The sequence below is a fragment of the Sus scrofa genome, chromosome 14, assembly GCF_000003025.6.
Source record: "Sus scrofa isolate TJ Tabasco breed Duroc chromosome 14, Sscrofa11.1, whole genome shotgun sequence".
NCBI classification, from domain to species: Eukaryota; Metazoa; Chordata; class Mammalia; order Artiodactyla; family Suidae; genus Sus; species Sus scrofa.
The window spans coordinates 63,372,892-63,392,837 of record NC_010456.5 but is presented as its reverse complement, the minus strand read 5'-3'; the positions used below and the strand labels follow the sequence as shown (position 1 = coordinate 63,392,837).

The 19,946-nt window shown below is 39.8% G+C and overlaps 1 long non-coding RNA gene across 4 annotated transcripts in view; it reads right to left on the bottom strand.

The window, feature by feature from the left end:
• The window catches only part of LOC110256850, a 108,252-nt gene that overhangs the window by 43,858 nt on the left and 44,448 nt on the right, over positions 1–19,946 (bottom strand). For all 4 annotated transcript variants that reach the window (XR_002338891.1, XR_002338894.1, XR_002338892.1 and 1 more), the window contains one exon: positions 13,170–13,260. This is a non-coding gene — a long non-coding RNA (uncharacterized LOC110256850). The remainder of the gene's footprint in view (positions 1–13,169; positions 13,261–19,946) is intronic.

The window sequence follows — 19,946 nt, the reverse complement described above, 5'->3', positions numbered from 1 at the left end:
GGTATATACGTGAAAATAATGTAATGTTTTATGTCAATCATATCTCAATCTTCCTGAAGACATCAAGCAAGTAGAGACAGTATGGAGAAGTGGGACAGGCACAGCTTTCTCAGTGTGACAGGCTGGGTTCACATTCTGACTCTGCAATCCTGGGCAAATGATCTTTCCATATATGGAATGGGTACTAACCCCTCCTTGCAAGGCTGTTTGAGGATTTAAGAGAATATTTGTATAAGTCTTGTCCAGCAATGCCTTTTTCAGCCACACCCATGGCATATGGATGTTCCCAAGCTGGGGATCAAATTCAAGCCACATCTATGACCTACACCACAGCTGCGGCAATGCTGGATCCTTAATCCACTATGCCGAGCAAGGGATGGAACCGGCAATGCCACAGAGACAAGTTGGATTATTATTAACCCGCTGTGCCACAGTGGGAACTCAGACTTGAGTGTGGTTTTTTGTCCTTATTATTTTAATCACAGCAAAATTTTGACCAGGAATTAAATTACCAGGGCACTAATAGAATCAGCTTGAACACAGTGCAGCCATAGCAGATGCATCATTTTAAAGGTTCTTTGTGCTGTGGCAGGCACACAGCAGGGTTGGGTGGGAACAAAAGGAAGCTGTATCTGAGGGGCAGGGAGCAAACGGATTGTGAGTCAAAAACATGCTTTCTCTTTAGTCATGTCTCATTTTAATTGCTCTGAAAACTATTTGTACTAAGGACATACAGATCATGTTATTTATGGAGAAGTAAATTGTTTAAAAAAAAAAAAAAAGGTCTTTCTATTCTTAATAGATTATACCAGAAATGTCCACCTTTACTTCCTCCCCTATAGGGGCGGGGGGAGAGAAATTTTCTTTTGTCTTAGAAAGTATATAATGCTTAAGATACCTTGTTATTAAGTACATTTTCTTGACTTCCAAAAATGAGTTCTACAGACCGGTATTAAAATCAGAGGTATGCTTGTTGTCTGTCCTGAAGAAATGGTTTTAAGTACATTTGTCTCCCTGTATTTGTCTAAAATCTTAAATACCCTGTTGTCATGGAAATACATTCCCTCGCCGTCAAATACTAGGTATTCTGTGGAAAGAGATTTCCAGTATTTTTCACACTTGCCAACCCCATACAGAAGAAAGCTCATTATTCAGGATTCAGATATAATACAAGCATCTGGCATAATTAATCCAGCCTGAACTGAAATGGAGTTGAAAGGAGGTATTGATAGCTGTGGAATGACAAGACGAAAGAGAAGGAGAAAAAAATAAAAAATAAAATCAAAGAGTGAAGGAGACTTGGGTAAGAAGTGCCACATGATAAGGCTGCCTGTTTCTTCTCTGTACTTTTCTAATGCTGATAAATGAAGGTTATCAGTCAGGATTCTTGGTTGAAAACAAAAGAAATCCACCTGGCTAACTTGAACAAAAAGGAGATTATTGACAGGATGTCAGGCAGTTCACAGAATCCAGGGAAAGGCTGGAGCTTTGGGAAACTACTGCAGATCAAGTGAAGGTGAGAGGCTAGAATTGGGAGGCAGTGTCATGCCGCATGAGAGGCCTGATTAGGGAGATCCTACAACTTGTCAGGGACACTCAAAAGCCAGCACAGCTGGGAGGGGTTTGAACACAGAACTGCCCTTGTTTCTTTGTCACACTTGCTCCAGACACCAGGTCCTGGGCAGGATGGTCAGACGGACTGAGCTCAGGTTGCCCAAGGGCCCAGGAGTCAAAAAGAATTCTGACTTTCCAATTTCTACAACTAGCATTTTCCACCTCCTATCAGACTCACCAAAAAAAAAAAAAGAGAGAGGCTTGGATAGTGGGCAGTGCCCCCAAAACATCAAGGTTCCCTCCAGAAGGTGTTCTTTTGTGTTTATGATTTATATACTTTACCTTCAGAGAACACTTACAGAGGCTAACAATAAAAGGCCCAGATTCAATGAATGTGGGATAGGTGGGGTGGATGGGGGCCCCAGAGGACAGGAATTTAGAAGCCATGGAAGAAGACCAAAAAGGCCTTAGAAGACTGGACAGAAAAGTGCTAGAAGGAGAACGAAAAAAAAATGTTTCCTGGAGTTTCCATCGTGGTGCAGTGATTAACAAATCCGACTAGGAACCATGAGGTTTCGGGTTCGATCCCTGTTCTCGCTCAGTGGGTTAAGGATCCAGCGTTGCTGTGAGCTGTGGTGTAGGTTGCAGACACGGCTGGGATCCCGCGTTGCTGTGGCTTTGGGGTAGGCCAGCAGCTACAGCTCCAATTGGACCCCAGCCTGGGAATTTGCATATGCCACGGAGCGGCTCAAGAAAAAGCAAAAAGACCAAAAAAAAAGTTTCCTATTATTTGTTATTCTTTTCTCTCACCATCTTCCTGTGTTTTTCTCTCTACCTCCTCCTATGCAATTTCTCTCATTCTCAGTGGTGTGAAAGGATATGAAAAGCTTCTCCCAACCCACTGGGTTCCTAGAACTTGTTCTTCAGTTGTCTTGGATTCATTTTGTTAAGTTTTCTACAAAAAGGACTACTAGCACATAATGCTGAAATCATGACATGCTACTGGCTAAAGTTTTAAAAGAAAAATCCTCCAAATCTCTCCAAGAAAGGATGAGTGATTGAGTTCAAGGGCTGTGGTGAGATGAGCCTTAGCCTGAGTCATAAAAACGAATATACAAAAAAAACCAAAAAACCATAGTCTAGTCCAAGGTTTTGCCACTTAGAGATAAGATGACCACAGCACACCCACCTAACCTCGGTCACAGTGCTCACAATGGCTGAAATGATAGAAAACATAGAAGCTGGAGTGCTTCTGGACAAGCTTGTGGATTTTTTCATCTATTCATTCATTTGTTTATTCACAGAGAATTGACTATGTGATAAGCATAGTGAGTAAGACACAAAAGCTACAACCCTGAAGCTTATATATTCAAAGTTTATTTAAGTAAACTTTGCAAGGGAACTCAAATGCCTTCAGTGGCCAGAAAGGTTAATAGCAACTGTGAAGCACCCACTTTCTTATCAGCATTGTGTGCTAGAGACTGGCTAAGTGTAAGTCTCTACCGTTAGTCTGTTTAGTGTTGTTGTGTTGGTTGTTTTTTTTTTTGTTTTTTTTTTTTTTTAATGTCCTCAGCACCTGTGGCATATGGAAGTTCCTGGGCTAGGGGTTGAATTGGAGCTGCAGCTGCCAGACTAGGCCACAGACATGGCAATGCCAGATCCAAGCCACATCTATGCTGCAGCTTGCGGCAACACCAGATCCTTAACTCACTAAGCGAAGCCAGGGATTGAACCCATATCCTCAGAGAGACAGCATCAGGTTCTTAACCTCCTGAGCCACAACAGGAACTCCATCAGTCTAGTTTTGTTTGTGTTTTGGTTTTTTTTAGCTGCCCCATGGCATATGGAGTTGCCTGGCCAGGGATCAGAGGCAAGCCCCATTTGCAACATATACCACACCAGATCCTTAACCCACTTTGAGGGACTGGGGATCAAACCCGCATCCTGGTACTGCAGGGAGACTGCCAATCCCATTGCACAGTGGGAATGTTGAATGGTCTTTTTGTGTGGCTTTATTTTTACACGTTTGGTTTGGTAAGAGTTGGGTTGGTTGGTGGGTGAGTTTTAGAGATTTGAAGTTCCTTTCTTCTGGAATTATGATGCCTATATATCCCATAGGATATATGCCTGGAAATTCTGGAACCTGCCAGATGCAGAAGAGCAGCCAAGGAACAAGGCCAAGACAGAGGAAAGTGGAACTGAGAGATGGAGAGGAGGGTAGGGCAGGAGAGAGAGAAAGAGATAAGATTCTAATGTCATCATTTGATCACCTGAAGCCAACTATACTCATCTACTTTTCAGTCAAATGAGCCAATAGATGCTCTTTAGTTTTACTTAACCCATTTTTGGTTAATAGAGACAGAAAACCACCTTAAGAATCATGTTTGAAACAGCAAGTGGAAAGGTGTTGGAGGCAAACCAGTTTCAGGGCAGCCCTGCCTGGGGCCGGCTCTAATCACAGATCTTCAAGAGTGCCTCACCCCCACTTCCACTCCATCAACTCGTACTTTAGCGGCCTTACATCCAACTCCCACAGGGTTCATGAAGAAATTGAGAAGAAACTTGCAGAATCTCAGCACCTGCACCCTGAGTCAGGATCATATTAGTACAGATGGATTGAGCTTTCTGGGCCCCAGCACTGAAGATAGAGATGCAGTACATTTCCTAGAATTCTTAGAACTGCTGCTGTTCAGCAGGAACTCAAGGACCAGACCACGCTTTTCTGCCAAATAAGCCAATGTCTGAAGCGCAAGTACCATTAAGACAGGGAATTGCAAAGTCCTGCCACTTTGCACTTACAGCAGTACCATGGTTCTTCTACAGCAGCTGTACAAACCATGCTCAGCTGTGGGGGCAGCAAACATCCCTTAACCACACAGCCATAGGCACAGATCCTGGCAGACACTCCCCAATTAGCTGATTAACAGTGGCATCCAGGACTCTAAGTACAGAAAGCCTTTGCAACCATGTCAACTATAGGGTAGGCTGAGAAGAATGAAAGACGCCATTTGCAACAGCTCAGAGAGCAAAGGCCCTTAGCATTTCAGTTCTTCAGAAAGGAGCTGAGCCGCCTGTGTGAAATCTCCCTGACCCAGTCCTCTGAACTGAGTGTGGGGCAGGGTTCATGGCCAAGGTTACCACAACAGTCCATCCTAGTCTGAGCCCCTGTACCATTCTCCTTCCTAAGTTAAGCAAACACTGAACAAAACAGCTCGCCTTCAAGAAAGCACCTAGATTTTTAATAACACCTAGTGTTATTGAGCCAATTTATATTAAATAAAAGCCAGGAAGACCTCACTTAAGTGTGCAGCAGAGTCAGAGTTTGGGGCCTTATGTAAGCTCTCAGGTTTCCATGGTGCCCCTTTCTCTGCCAAATATGGGACGCAATAAAAACAGGTTCACAGCTGGCTCACACACAAGTTCAGATAAGAAACGCCCCACATCTTTCCAAGGCCTAATGTTGAGTCCAGCCTTCAAGATATGAACAGTGCGTACAATGAAGCCTACATACAGGTCTCTGCTATAATCAATGTCCGTTCAGAGAGACTGTCTCTAGTGCACAAAGCAGAGTAGGATCTCAAGGACCAAGCAATCAACCCAAAACTCAATTAGAGCAACCCTATAATGAGTGCTATTATAACTTCTAGCATGATGTACATTGGACTAAAATTTAGTGTAAATAGAATAACACTGGGAAAATAAAATTTCAGTATGGAAGAGAGCATACATATAAAACTAAAAGAAAACCACTGTGAAAAAAAAAAAAAAAAAGAGTGCTAGGGGTTTTTTTGTTTGTTTGTTTTTTTCCTAAGCAGGAAAACTAAAAATCCATCTTCCTTACATTTGCAAAATTGCAAAATATTAAGAATTAATTTTATCCCTGCCTGTACCCATCACAGGCAATCTATTTTGCATTCATACATACAATTTGATTGGAGTTTTTATGCGTTTGAAACCAGTGGGTACTTCTACTTATAGCTAATGAGCTCCTCACTTTACCTGCATATCTTCTAAATAACAGGAACTTTCACCTTGGGATCCTGCCCTTGGAAGTCTGTACTGTGTGTGTCCAAGGAGGCACTGTTCCAAAATGAGAACTGCATTTGCAGCTGGCATTGGTCCCTGTCTTCTTTCTGTCTCACTTCCCATGATAGGCTCTCCCAGCCCAACATCAAACATTTTGTTCATTTACACTTGTGTAAATCAAACAGAAAAATTTGTGATTCACTTCAGTATTTCAGAGGTAGGGATTATGGCTAGAAGGTCATAGAACAACTACTATTTATTAAGTACCTAATATGTGCTTTGCAGACACTATCTTTAATCCTAGAATAACCCAGCAAGAAAGGTAGCATGAAGTTAATACAGAATTATCTGGTGTTACAGTTGAGATTTAAACTCACATCTGCCTAAACCCAAAAACCCAGGATCTCAGGCCATAACTTACTCACTAGGTCAGTTCAACCATAGAAAAGACAGGCACCCTTAGCTCACAGAAAACTGGAGGTTTAACAACTTGACATCACACACAGCACAATTCCCACACTGACTGGTTGGAGATCCTGACTGTGCCAAAGGAATGTGGACCAAGACATTTATGCCAGGCACTAAGGGATATGGTCTCGCTGGCCCGGTCACCAAGTCTTGGCAACACCATTCTTAGTAAGGACAGAGAGGAAGGTGATGGCCTATAACAGACAACACAGCAACAGCAGAGAGCAGATGCCAATCTTTATGATGGAATCCAGAGTCTGAAGGCAGCCAAGTATACAATCCTCAGACATAAAACATTACGCTAAAGAAGCACCACTGTGTATATGAACCACATCCTCTTAATCTATTCTTCTGTTAATAGACATTTAGGTTGTTTCCATGTCTTGGCTATTATGAATAGTGCTGCAATGAACATGCATGTACCTTTTTGAATTGTAGTTTTGTCTGGATATATGCCTGGAAGTGGGATTGCTGGATCATATGGTAGTTCTATGTTTAGCTTTCTGAGGAACCTCCATACTATTTTCCATAGTGCTTGTACCAATTTACATTCCTATCAACAGTGAAAGAGGGTTCTCTTTTCTCCACACCCTCTCCAGCATTTATTATTTATAAACTTATTGATGATGGCCATTCTGACTATGAGGTCCTGCTGTGTAGCACAGGAAAGTATATCCAATCTCTTGTGATAGGACATGATGGAAGATAAAAAAGTAACTGGGTCACTTTGTTGTATAGCAGAAAGTGACAGAGAGTTATAAATCAACCATAATAAAAAAATTTAAATCAAAACTAAAAAAAAAGAAAAAAGAAAAAAAGAAGCACCTAAGTGGAACACTTACAAGGTTAAATACTTCCTGTCTGGTGATGAGTAAGACTTAGATAGCCATAACTGCCTGCCAGTCACAAAGCATCTTCTAGAAACCATACTGATGATTCTAGCAATGTCACCATAAATATATAGATGATAATGGGTAGCAAGGAGTCCTGCACACCCCCAGTTCAAACGCATTGGTAGCAGTTTACTAAAAATATCTGAAAAGTTACAGTTCTTTGAAAATGTTTAGTATAGTGTTAGAAGGTAATCAAGATAATTCGGTGGACAGGGTAATTTGCATTACATTATACTGCAGACAGATTAGTTCAAATGTATTCAAATTTCAGTTGGAGAAAAACTAGACCCATCCTGGAATTTCCTGGCTTTTAGTTAAAAAAAGAAAAATCTTAGAGATTTTGGAATATGAAACACCTATGCCTGAGTGTTAAAATATTAAGAATCCAGTAAGGAAAGTGTCCTAAAATAAAGTTAAATCTTATTTTTGAAAACCTCAGCTGATTTTCCTATCTCCATAAAAGACAAGGTCACAGTGAAATAATGAATCTTCTACTTTCAGAGAGAGAAATGTATTATAATATTGTCAAACATATGCTTTTAAAAACCACAGAGAAAACAGTATCAGAGAGATTCTTGGAACAGTAAAGAAATGAAAAGTTGGGATGTAGGGGGTTCATAAACACTCTGAAGTCCTTTTTGTGTTTGTGCATAAGTGCAGTTCATTGGAGAAGAGAAAACGGCTTTCATAACATCAAATTTTCAAAAGAGTATGTGGCCCAACAAGGGTTAAGATGGACTGCAGTAAAGCATGAAAAAAAAATTGTTAAACAGTGTCAATTATTGGAAGTTCTGGACATCTTTGATTGGAATCCAAAACAAGAACTAGCTAAAATATAGGTACAACATCTCTGAACCACAACACTCAGAACAAAGGATCTTTTTGGAGCAATAAAAGAGCTGACTCTGTCTGTGGCCCTCAGTAACACCCAGAGAGCCAATAGTCCATCAGGTCATTGTTCCTCCCTATCCCCCAACAAAGGACCAAGCCCAAATGTATAAGGGATTTGCTTTGTTTTTCTGACTACAGGGCCCTTTCTGTTCACAGCAGCTGGACCCAGTCCAAGCAGCATGCTGAAAGGGGATGGGCTGAATATTTCATTTTTATAGACCAAATGGCTTCTCAATAATTTATCATCTGTGTGATGGAGAAAAGGACCAATAAAGCATGACTGTAAATCTCCATCTTCTTCCAGAATCAAGGGAGGAACTAAAAGAAAGCTAAAATGGAAACAACACAGTTCTGTGAGCTAAAAATATATGTTTTCCAAAATCAAATGCTTCCCTCACTTCTTGTACTCAGTGTCCTTAAAGACGATGAATTTGAAAAGTAGGGAAAATTGCGGGGGGAGTGTGCAGAAAATCTGAGCCTATCTGGACAGCCTATTGAGTGCCATCTTCCTAAGGTGGAGTCTTTGATGAGAGTTCCCTGTGAAACAGTTGTTCTGCTAGTCTGTTAATATGCAGAACTACATGGCTATAATGTGATCCCAGGAAGGGTTTTCACAGATGAAGGGAAATAAGTCATGCACTTCATGTTACTAATGGCGATAAAAAGTGAAACAAATCATATAAAATAATTGAAGCATTTTAAAAACAAAATAAACTTACTACTCAATGAATTTCAACAGAATCTATTTCTGAGATGTCACCCATTTATACATTTATGGCATTTGGCCCCTAAGAAGATACTTTCCTTTTAAGATTTTTTCCCCTTTTTCTGCAAGATTGTGGCATTAGGTTCTCTCAGATGCATCCCCAGCAGTTTCCAAAGGTTGCTGTAACTTTGGCCTCTGTTCAGCCTCCAGACCGCTCCCTGCAAATCCAGGAGCCCATAAGAATTCCAGCCTGTACTGGACAAGCAGGCTGGAGGCCAACTGACTCCCTTCCCCTATTTGTTTTTTTTTTTTTCTTTTTTGGCCACTCCCAGGGCATATGGAAGTTTCTGGGCCAGGGATGGAATCTGAGCCACAGCTGCAACCTACACCATGCCCGATTCTTTTTTTTTTTTGTCTTTTTGCTATTTCTTTGGGTCGCTCCCACGGCATATGGAGGTTCCCAGGCTAGGGGTCGAATCGGAGCTGTAGCCACCAGCCTACGCCAAAGCCACAGCAATGCGGGATCCAAGCCACATCTGCAACCTACACCACAGCTCACGGCAACGCCGGATCATTAACCCACTGAGCAAGGGTAGGGAGCAAACCCGCAACCTCATGGTTCCTAGTCAGATTCGTTAACCACTGCGCCACGACGGGAACTCCACCATGCAAGATTCTTAACATACTACACCAGGCCAGGGGAGCCAAATGGTGCCTCCAGAGCAAGCTCAATCATTAACCCACTATGTCACAGTGGGAATTCCTCCTTTCCTATCTGGTTAATGTCCCAACCAAGGCCAATGCACACAGGTGGCTATTACAAATTCATAGATATGAATATCAAGAGTTTTTTGTGGTGTAGGCACTACTATAAGCACTTTGCTTCTCAACCCTATATAGTAGTTACTATTATGACCTCATTTTACAGATGAAGAAATCGAAACACAGGAAGATTTAGTAACTTAACTAAGGCCATCCAGTTAGTAACTAGTATAACTATGATTTACTTCTTTTTTCTTCTTCTTCTTTGGCCACCTTAAGGCATATGGAGTTCCAGGGCCAGGGATCAAATCTGAGCTGCAGTTGTGACCTACGCTGCAGTTGCGGCAACACCAGATCCTTAACCCACTATGCTGGGTGGGGGATCAAACCTGTTTCTCAGTACTCTGGGAGATGCTGCTGATCCTGCTGCACCACAGCAGGAACTCCTGGCTTAATTCTAATAACAATGTAATGAGGTACAGATAATTTTCCCTACTTTTTGAACAAGGAACCTAAGCCTCAAAGAAGTCAAGTGACTAATTCAAGTTCAAACAATTATTAAGTGGCAAAGTCAGAATCAAGCCCAGGCCAATCAGTACCATTTCCCCTTTGTGCAGGTCAACCACACAACTAGAGTAGCGTTTACATCTTTTACAAAACTTCTTACTTTGGTTTTTTTTGACTTGGTTATTTTTGTCTGTTTATTCAGACAGAAAATAAGGAATCTAAAAATAAAGTTCCCAGGAAATAAAAATGTTCTCTAGATATCTTCCTCTCCCCATAGGTGAAAGATTAATGCAGAAGATTAATGTGCTTTCTGAATACTTCGGATTTCACTAGCAAGAGTAAAACAAGTTTGAAGAGTTGTACACAACCAAAATATCAACAGCACAGAAAAGTAGTTGAAAAAATGTATCAATGTCCTGATATCAACAAAGACATTTCATCTTTCTTCACTTAAATTCAGCTAAGGGCGAGATATAGCGGGTTTTTTGGGGTTTTTTTTGTTTGTTTGTTTGTTTCCTAATAAATGAACTCTTTACTTTGGCAAACACTGGAGTAGCGTGTACTTTCCAAGTAACAATGTCATTTGTTAAAAACGCATTCATCCCTACACAATAAAGACATGTGAACTAACTTTAAGTGTTTAAAATCTAAGAGAAAAAAACAAAATGTTTTTTGCAAGAATAGTTTTTGGACCTCAAGTTAGTTAAACCAGGGCTGAAAGAAATAAATCACTCTTGACAGTTCTTGGTGAAGCAGCCAAATATTCTGCCAGCACCTCTCCACTTTACCTACCCCTTCTGCCACCAGGTGTGTTCCTAGGACTGATACACTGTTCCAAGGATGTTCACCATGAGAAACACCCCACAACTACTAACACTGCATCCCTGCAGAGTCTGACATGGCTCTCTTTTTTGTACAAAAAAGACTTATTTTCTCCCTTAAGTGGAAAGAATGCCAGAACATGTTTTGAGAGGGGAGAGATGTGAACTGGAAGAGTGGAAGATATTGCTAAGTATATCCCCAAAGTCTATTTGCTCTTTCTGCATTTTTATAATCTAACTCCCTGCCTAGTTATAGATTACATAACAGAGCATTCCTTCTATCTCACCCTGGCCATATGACTGGGCTAAGTACTGGTAGATAGGCTATGAGCCAGAGTGATGTATGCAACTTTTTAAAACTTCACTTTCCCTTTGGCTGTATCCTCAGCATGAAGAAGTTCCCAGGCCAGAGACTGAACTGAGCCACAGAGTGACAATGTCAAGTCCTTAACCCCTAGGCCACCAGGAAACTCCAAAGCATCTTCACTTCTTAAAAGTGAGTCACTTGGGAGCTCTTCTATGGTAGAGTAGGTTAAAGATCCAGAGCACTGTCACAGCAGCAGCTGTGGTACGGGTTTGGTCTCTGGCCCAGGAACTTTCGTGGCCATAGACAAAAAAAAAAAAAAAAAAAAAGGTGAGTCACTTAGTCTTCACTCATTTTTCCCCCCTCTACGGGTGCTGGCAAGCCAGCTTCAAATATGTGGTTGAAGGTAAAAAACCAGGGAATGGTGGAACAACAAAATAGAAGGAACTTGGGTCCCTGGATGTCCTCAAGGAACAAAACTGCCTACAAACCCAGGACTGTATATCTACCATGTATCATTGAGAGATAAAGAAACTAATTCTCATCAAACTTTTGTTATTCTGACTCTATAGTCAAACAAAAAGATTAAGAGGTCACTCTTCAGAAGTGACATGCCACACAAAGACAACTCCTCTCTGCCCAATTTCCTCATCTATAAAAAGGAATAATCCATTTCTTTCAGTATTATTGCAAGGATTAAATTAAATAATGTATGTAATGCATTAAATAGACACCATAAGGTTTCAAGCAATGTTAGCTTTAAAAAAGAATCTTCTCACTTGAAACATTGAATGTACTTTCCTTCCCATATATCCAAGTGGAAAATATCTTCATCAGAGGATTGTGGGAAAATGGCAGGGTAAGAAGCATCAGAAATCTGCCACCCCACCTAGACAACAATTGCACAGGCAGAATGTGTCTGATGAAACAGTTGTGGAATTCTGGAGTCTACTGAAGACTTACAATTTCCAGGGGACAACTTAGTGATTAATTTTGGTCAATTTCAGCTGCTAGCACAGCAGCAGCTACCCATACCCCACCCCCATGGCAGGCAGCCATTCATATGTTCCCAGAACAGCTTGCACACAGCTTTTAGGAGTCAGGGTGAACATAAAGGATCTTGTTATCCAACTATCATGGATCTGTGCTCTAATCACTGACTGCTGCTTCAAATCACAGAGGAGCAGACAAAGAGGCAAGTGAGCATTATTGCTGTACCTCTCTGTATTGCTGCAAGCCTCTCCCCTTCTAGAGGAAGTGACTACCAGGGAATTTAAAGGGCTGGGACACTTTTCTCCATTCCTTCATTTTTTATTTTTCCTCTCTTGAGAGGCAGACATAAAAATGAGGACATTCAAAAGCAACACCATATGTGAGGAGAATTAGGAAGTTATTGCACATGCCCAGCAAAAGGTGCAGGCTCAGAAAGACCTCAACTTTACACCTCAGACTCCTTGGCACAGAGACAGCCTACAACAATCAAAACAACAAAAACATCAAGCCCTGGGGAAAAGGGTGAACCTCATTTCCAGAGCTACCACATTATTAGAGTCAAATGTCCAGTTTTAAACAAAAAATTACAGTGCATACAAAAAAAAAAAAAGGTAAGTATGGCCCATTCAAAGGAAAAATATAAATCAACAGAAACTCTCCCTGAAAAAGACCTAATAGCTGATCTACTGGACAAAGACTTAAAAAGCTGTCTTCAAGATGCTTCAACATCTCAAGAAAGTCATGAAGAAAGACAAGAAAATGATGTATGAATAAAATGAAAATATCAATAAGGAGAAAACCTATGAAGAAATGAAAAAAAATTGGCAGTTGAAAAGTATAATGATTGAAAAGGAGAAAAAAAAAACTGGAGGGATTCAAATGCAGAGCTGATTGGGCAGAATAAGGAATCAGTGAACTTAAAAACAGAGCAAGGGAAATGATCCCCAAAACAAAAAGGTTTGAAGAAAAGCAAACAGATTCTAAAAGACGTTTTGGACACTACCAATAAGCTAATATAATACTGTGGGAGATCCAAAAGAAGAACAAGAAAAAAAGCAGAAGAGTATCTGAAAAAAACAACAGCTGAAAACTTTACAAATTTTATGAAATGTATGTACATAAACATCCAAGAAGCTTAATGAACTCAAGTAAGATGAATACAAAAAGACAGTGAAACACATTATAATCAAACTTTTCAAAGACAAAGACAGAATCTTGAAAGCAGCAAGAGAGAAGCAACTCACCACATACAAGGGATCCTCCTTAAGATTATCAGTAGATTTCTCATTACAGACTTTGGAGGCTAGGAAGTAGTGAGCTGATACATTCAAAGAGCTGAAAGAAAAAAAAAATGTCAACTAAGATTCCTTTATCTGGAAAAACTGCCCTCCGAAAGTAAAGGGAAAATTGAGACTTTTACAGAGAAATAAAAACTGAAGGTGTTTGTTATCACTAGACCTGGCCAGTAAGATACACTGAAGGGACTTCTACAAAGTGAAATAAAAGGACACTAGACATTAACTTGAGGCATTATGAAAAAATTAAGATGTCAACAAAGGTCAATACATCAGTAATTAGAAAAGCTTGTGTCATCGTAATTTTGGTTTGTAACCCATTTTTCATTTTCTACATAATTTAAGCCACTTAAAATAATTATTAGTTTATGTTTGGGAATACACATATATAAAGATATGGTTTTGTGACATGAACAACTAAATGAAGTGGAGAGGGTACTGCAAAAGAACAGAGATTTTGTATGTTTTTTAAGTAAAGTTTGTATAAATCCAAATTAGGGTGTTACAACTTTAGGATGTTAAATGGAATCCTCATGGTAACCACAAAAATATAACAACTAGAGAAATGGAAAAGGAATTTCAACACACACACACAAAAAAATCAACTAACCACAAAAGACAGCAATGAAGGAAATAAGGGACAAAAAAGCTCTAAGGCAAATAGAAAACAAGTAACAAAATGACAAAAGTTCTTCTTCAAAAGCAATTGCATTAAGTGTAAATGGATTAACTCCTCCTATCAAAAGACAGATATTGGCAGAATGAATAAAAGCATTATACTCTGTCTACAAGAAACTCATTTTAGAGCCAACAACTAAAATATATTGAAAGTGAAAAGACAGAAAAAGATATTCCATGTAAATAGCAGGAAGAAGGAATGGCTACACTAATATTAGACAAAACAGACTTTAAATCAGAAAGGGTTACATGAGACAAAAGAGGACATTATATGTTATTAAGATTCAATACATCAAGAACATATAACACACCTAATAACAGACCATCAAATTGTATGAAGCAAAAACTGACAGAATTAAAGTGAGAGATACACACTTTTACAGTAATAGTTAGAGACTTCAATACTTCAGGCTGAGTAATAAATAGAAGGACCACACAGAAGATAAGTGAGGAAATAGGTAACCAAAACACAAAAACCAACTTGATCTAACAGGCATATAGCACTCTACCCAGCAACAACAGTATACACATTCTTCTCAAGTGCACATGGAACATTTTCCAGGATAGTCCATATGTTAGGCCACAAATTAGGTTTCAATAGATTTTTTTTTTTTTTTTTTGTCTTTTTGCTATATCTTTGGGCTGCTCCCGCGGCATATGGAGGTTCCCAGGCTAGGGGTCGAATCGGAGCTGTAGCCACCGGCCTACGCCACAGCCACAGCAACGCGGGATCCGAGCCGTGTCTGCAACCTACACCACAGCTCATGAGGCAACACCAGATCGTTAACCCACTGGAGCAAGGGCAGGCACCGAACCCGCAACCTCATGGTTCCTAGTCGGATTCGTTAACCACTGCGCCACAACGGGAACTCCAGGTTTCAATAGATTTTAAAGGATATCATACAAAGTATATTCTCTGATTACAACAGGATAAATTAGAATTCAGTCACCAAAGCAAAACTGGAAAATTTACAAATTTGTGAAAATCAAACACCACACTTAAACCATCAAGGGATCAAAGAAGAAATATCAAAGGAAATTAGAACATATTACAGACTAGCGAAAAAGAAAAAAAAAAAAACCCACAAACTACCAAATGTATAGGAAACAGCGAAAGCAGTGCTAAAGAGGACATTTATAGCTATAAAAGCTTACATTTTAAATTTTCAAATTTTTTTTCAAATTAATAATCTCAAACTAACAATGTAACTTTAGAAAAAGAATAACAAACTAAACCCAAAAGTAGTAGAAGGAGTAGAGAAGAGAAAAATGAATTAGAGAATGAAATATAGAGAAAATCGCTGAGAATCAAAAGTAGGTTTGTTGAAAAGATCAACAAACTTGATAAACTTTTAACCAAATGGAGTAAGAAAAAGAGAAGGCTTGGAGGTCCCATCATGGCACAACGGAAATGAATCTGACTAGGATCCATGAGATTGCAGCTTCTATCCCTGGCCTCATTCAGTGGGCTAAGGATCTGGCATTGTGGCTTGGATCTGGTGTTGCTATGAGCTGTGGTGTGGGCCAGCAGCTACAGCTCTGATTTGACCCCTACCCTGGAAACTTCCATATGCTGTGGGTGCGGCCTTAAAAAGCAAAAAAAAAAAAAAAAAAAAAGAAAGAAAGAAAAAGAAAAAAGAAAAAAAAGAAAAGAAAAGAAAAAGAGAAGACTCAAATGACTCAAATCAGAAATGAAAGTAAGGACATTACTATCAATTCTAGAGAAATAAAAAGAATTATAAGAAAGTGCTAAAAAGAACTATATGCCATCAACTGGATAACCCAGATGAAATAGACAAATTCCTATAAATACAAACATACCAAGACTAAATTACAAAGAAATAGAAAATGTGAATTGACCAATAATTAGTAAGGAGATTGAGTCAGTCATCAAAAATCTCCTAACAACAGAAAAACCCTGAACTTGATGGCTGCATTGGTGAATTCTACTAAACATTTAAAGAAGAACTAATACCAATCCTTCTCAAACTTTTCCCAAAAATGAAAAAGGAAGAAGACTCCCTAACTCATTCTTTGAGGCCAGTGTTACCCTGATATCAAAGCTAACGATATCACAAAATAACAATAATAATAAATATAAATAGACTAATATCCTTCATAAACACTGAGGCAAAAATCCTCAATAAAATACTGGCAAATCTGGAGTTCCCATCGTGGCGCAGTGGTTGACGAATCTGACTAGGAACCATGAGGTTGAGGGTTCAATCCCTGGCCTCGCTCAGTGGGTTAAGGATCCACTTGTCGTGAGCAGTGGTGTAGTGCAGACATGGCTTCGATTCCGTGTTACTGTGGCTGTGGTATAGGCCAGCGGCTACAGCTCTAATTAGACCCCTAGCTTGGGAACCTCCATATGCCACAGATGTGGCCCTCAAAAAGACAAAAAAAAAAAGAAAAGAAAAGAAAGATAAAAGACAATGTGACAGATAAAGATGGCAGAGTAGGAGGACATGGAATCCACCTATGCCCATAAACAAATCAGGAATACATCTACAAATGAAACAATCCTCATAGGACAGCTATTGAACACTGGCAGAAGAACCTGAAAGGACAAGAGGGATCTCCATGTAACCAGGTAGGATCAAAGAGAGAGAAAAAAAAAAAAAAAAAAAAAAAGAAGCAGAAGCAGGTCAGGACCTGCGCCCTAGAGAGAGGGACCTCAAGGAGAGGAGAGGTTGTAACAGCTGGGAGAGTCCCCTCACCAGTAGGGAGTCTAGATGGGACAGGAAAGGAGCTTCAGAAGCTTGCAGGAAAGCACAACGGCTGGGCTGAGACAGGCAGGATAGAATGAGACATAAATAGATGGACCAAGCAACCACCCTGCATGCACTAGCTGAGCTGCACATCTGCTGATATGGGGGCTAAGGTCAGGGTCGCTGAGTGCTGGAGTGTGGTGCTTAGAGAACAAACCTCAGGATAGGATGTCTGTTGGCTAGGCAATTCAGCCTGGAAGAGTGGGAGGGCACAGCACCAAAACAGGGAATATTTGAGAAGAGGCCCAGGCTGCCACAGAGGCTAAGTGCTATTGTTAGGTGGCATGCAAGGGGTGGGACCACCGCTACAGCCAGCTTCCCCACACAAGCCCCTGCCACTGGGAACTCTACAGGAAGCTCCCACTTGAGCTGGACTGCACTGCCAGATTACAACCTCACTCCCTCCTGCTGTAAAAGGCCTGCATGTACTCCAGTTGTGGCCCCACCCCACCTCGCTATTGAGAAAATATTTAAAGAGACTGTAGCCAAAAAATTCCCTTACATGGCAAAGGAAACACTCACTCAAAGTGAAGAAGCACAGAGAGCCCCATACAGGAGAAACCCAGAGGAACACACCAAGACACATACTAATAAAACTGACAAAAATTAAACACAAAGAAAAAATATTAAAAGTAGCAAGGGAAAAGCAATAACTAATATACAAGGGAACCCCCATAAGGTAACCAGTTGATTTTTCTAGCAAAAGCTCTGCAGGCCAGAAGGAAGTGACACAACATATTTAGGGAGATGAAGGGGAAGAATCTGCAACTGAGAATACTCTACCTAATAAGGCTCTCATTCAGATACAATGGAGAAATCAAAAGATTTATAGACTGGAGTTCCCATCATGGTGCAGTAGTTAATGAATCTGACTAGGAACCATGAGGTTGCAGGTTTGATCCCTGGCCCTGCTCAGTAGGTTAATGATCCAGCATTGCCATGAGCTGTGGTGTAGGTCACAGATGCGGCTTGGATCTGGTGTTGCAATGGCTTGGTATATAGGCTGGCAGCTACAGCTCCAATTAGACCCCTAGCCTGGGAACCCCCATATGCCACAGGTGCAGCCCCAGAAAAGACAAAAAAAATAAAAGAGAGAGAGACAAAAAAAAAAAAAGATTTATAGACAATCAAAAACTGAAAGAATTCACCACCATCAAACCAGCATCACAACAAATGCAAAAGGAACTTCTCTAGGTTGTAAAGAAAAGGCCACAACTAGGAACAAGAAAATTACAAATAGAAAAGCTCACCTGTAAAGGCAAACATAAAATAAAAGTAGGAAATCGGAGTTCCCGTCGTGGTGCAGTGGTTATTGAATCTGACTAGGAACCATGAGGTTGCAGGTTCAGTCCCTGCCCTTGCTCAGTGGGTTAACGATCTGGTGTTGCCGTGAACTGTGGTATAGGTTGCAGAAGCAGCTCAGATCCTGCGTTGCTGTGGCTCTGGCGTAGGCTGGTGGCTACAGCTCCGATTCGACCCCTAGCCTGGGAACCTCCATATGCCGAGGGAGTGGCCCAAGAAATAGCAAAAAGACAAAAAAAAAAAAAAAAAAAAAAAAAAAGGTAGGAAATCATCCACAGACAAATATGACATCAAAACCAGCAATCATGAAGAGAGGATAATACTGAATATTGAAAATACATTTGAAATTAAGAGACCAGCAACTTAAAAAACAATTAGGAGTTCCTGATGCAAGGGGATCGGCGGCATCTCTGGAGCACTAGGACATAGGTTCAATGCCTGGCCTGGCATGGTGGGTTGGTTAAAGGATCTGGCATTGTTGCACCTTCAGCATTGGTCACAACTACAGATCAGATCTGATCCCTGGCCTGGGAACTCCATATGCTGTGAGGTGGCCAAGAAAGAAAAAAAAAAAGAAAAAAGAAAACCAAACGGAATACTAAAGATAGTCATCAAACAACTAGAGAAGAGAACAAAAGAAGGGAAGAAAAAAGACCAACAACACAAATCCAAAACAATTAACAAAATGGCAATAAGAGCATACATATCAATAATTACCTTAAGTGTAAATGGATTAAACGCTCCAACCAAAAGACATAAACTGGCTGAATGAATAAAAAAACTAGGTTTGTTTTTGTATTCTCCCTAAAATATATATATATATAATATATACATATATAAAATATATATAATATATACATATATAAAATATATATAATATATACATATATAAAATATATATATAATATATACATATATAAAATATAATATATATATAATATACATATATAAAAATATATATATATATATTATATATATATATATATATACTATCTTCAAGAGAACAACTTCAGGTCTAGGGATACATACAGACTGAAATTAAGGGGATAGAAGATGATGTTCCATGCAAATGGAAATCAAAAAAGCTAGAGTAGCAGTACTCAGACAAAACAGGCTTTAGGATAAAGAAGGCTGATTGCATATGTCATAAAAACACTCCCTACAAATAAAAGTCCAGGACCAGATGGCTTCACAGGAGAATTCTACCAAACATACAAAGAGGAACTTATATCCATCCTCCTTAAACTTTTTCAAAAGGTTGAAGAAGGAACACTCCCAAAGACATTCTATGACGCCACCGTCACCCTAATTCCAAAATCAGACAAAGATACCACCAAAAAAGAAAACTATAGGCCAATATCTTCGATGAATTTTAGATGCAAAAATGCTCAACAAAATTTTAGACAACTGAATCCAACAACATCAAAAAGATTGTACACCACAACCAGGTGGGATTCATCCCAGGTGCATAAGGATGGTTCAACATAAGTAAATCAATCAATGTCATACACCACATTAACAAAAGAAAAGTAAAAAAATCACATAATCATCTCAAGAGATACAGAAAAAGCATTTGACAAAGTCCAACATCCATTCATGATCAAAACTCTTACCAAAGTGGGACAGAGGGAACATTCCTTAATATAATAAAAGCCATTTATTTCTCAATGGAGAAAAGCTGAAAGCCTTCCCACTAAAATCTGGAACAAGAAAAGGATGCCCACTCTCACCACTGCTATTCAACATAGTATTGGAAGTCCTAGCCACAGCAATCAGACAACAAAAGAAATAAAAGGTATCCAAATAGGAAGAGAAGAGGTAAAACTGTCACTGTATACAGACGACATGATGCTATATATAGAAAACCCTAAGGACTCAACCCAAAAACTACTTGAACTGATTAGCAAATTCAGCAAAGTAGCAGGATGTAAGATTAACATTCAGAAATCAGTTGCATTTCTGTATACCAGCAATG